A 1,800-nucleotide genomic window follows, 5' to 3' on the forward strand; every position below is an offset into this window, starting at 1 on the left:
AAAGAGTATACCAGGGGACTTAACTCCATCTTTAATTTATTTTAATCACAACTAAATATGACCACATATTAAAATTTAATAAAACAGGTGGCAGGTATACATATGCTCATTTTATTATTTTCTAAACTTTTCTTCTACAAATTTTGTATTTAAAAATGTAATAGTCGTCCATACTCTTTACATCCACCTCTTGGCCTGGCTCCCATCCTCACTGCACTCCAAACTGGCTTCCAGAACCATCATCACCTCACCAAAATTAACAATGCCAATGACTTCCTTATGTAAATTTCAAAGCATATATTTCCATCTCGCATGACCTACCAACCATGGTGTCTTGACTTAAATGATATACTCTCTCTGGTTTTCTCTATACCTCTCTGGTCATTCCTTCTTTCCCTCATTGGATTGCTCATCCTCTTCTACCACTGCTGCTGAAAGTTAGCTTTCAGAGGGGGACTTCCGGCATGACAAACTCTGTGATAAACTCTGTAGACCCACTGCCCAGTGAAAATGGTGAAAAATATTTCCTTTAAAGAATTATTCAGGTCCCTACAGTTGCCCTCACTGCACACAGAGTGGGGACAGAAGCCATGGAGGAGACACTGCCCCAGGGCTGCAACAAGCAGCACCTGGAGAAGCTGACCCTGGGGATCACCTGCATCCTCAAATCTCCCCTAGGTGTGGCAGAGATGACTAGCATAGAAAAACTACCTGCTGAACGTCATATGATTTCTTTATGGGAACAACAACAACAACAAAATAACTACATGCTACGTGAGGATTTGAAGAATTTTTACCTGGTGACCAATGGCTTCCACATGACATGGAGTGTGAAGCTGGAAGAGCACACCATTCCACCGGGAAGCATGGCGATTAACAGCATCTCAAAACTGACTCCCCTCAACCAGTCCTCCATGTATTCATTCCCTAATGCACCAACTCTGGCAGACCTGGAGGATGATACACTTGAAGCCAGTGAGAACCCGCCAGAGAAGCCTCACTTTGAGTCTTGCAGTGTGATATTTGAGCTGGATCCTTGCAATGGGAACAGAAAGGTTTGCCTTGTCTACGAAACAGGGAAACCCGTGTTAGCACAAGATACTGAGATCTGGTCCCTGGACAGAGCGTTCTCCTGAATTTTCTCACAGATACCTTTACCACTTACTACCGCCTGCTCATCACGCACCTGGGCCTGCTGCAGTGGCAGTATGCCCTCCCCAGCTATGGCATTAGCCCCCAGGCCAAGCAATGGTTCAGCATGTGTAAACCCATCACCTACAACACAGACCTGCTAGCAGAAGAGACCAGCTTCTTGGTGAATAAGCCTGGATCCCAGCAGAATATTCAAGAGCAAGAATAATACCTTAATCCCAAAAAGAAAGGGCCTGTTCAGCCCGCAGGTGGCCAGAAAGGCCCCGAAGTTTCTCTCTCCACCTCTAACTCCTCTTCTGGTCCTGGAAACCTGGCCCTTTTCTGGAAATGAGCACTTTCACTTCCCTGCCAGCCCCACAGCCAAGATTTCCACACACAAGCGGCCCAAGCCTCAGGTTTTGTGAGTGGCACCATAGGCCTTTTCCCATGTAAGCGAGCCAAATCCCAGGCCTTTTACTCACTTTGGCATTTGCCAGGAGTTCAAGGGCATACTCAGGTCTCCTCCAGAGTTCTTTCCTCATCCCCTGCCTCTGAAAGCTGTAGAGTTTCAGAACTTGTTTAAATAGTTAAATTTTGCTGTTAAGGGATTTTTTCTCTTTCCACCCCCCAACCCTCTACACCCTTCAGCAGTGATTAGAGAAATCCCCC

At 45.9% G+C, this 1,800-nt stretch overlaps 1 pseudogene; it reads left to right on the forward strand.

Moving 5' to 3' along the window:
• Nucleotides 1–674: 674 nt before the first annotated feature.
• LOC144324402 (tubulin polyglutamylase complex subunit 2 pseudogene) lies at nt 675–1,483 on the forward strand (annotated as a pseudogene).
• The last annotated feature ends 317 nt before the right edge of the window (nt 1,484–1,800 follow it).

This window comes from Canis aureus, chromosome 11, assembly GCF_053574225.1.
Source record: "Canis aureus isolate CA01 chromosome 11, VMU_Caureus_v.1.0, whole genome shotgun sequence".
In the NCBI taxonomy this organism is placed as follows: domain Eukaryota; kingdom Metazoa; phylum Chordata; class Mammalia; order Carnivora; family Canidae; genus Canis; species Canis aureus.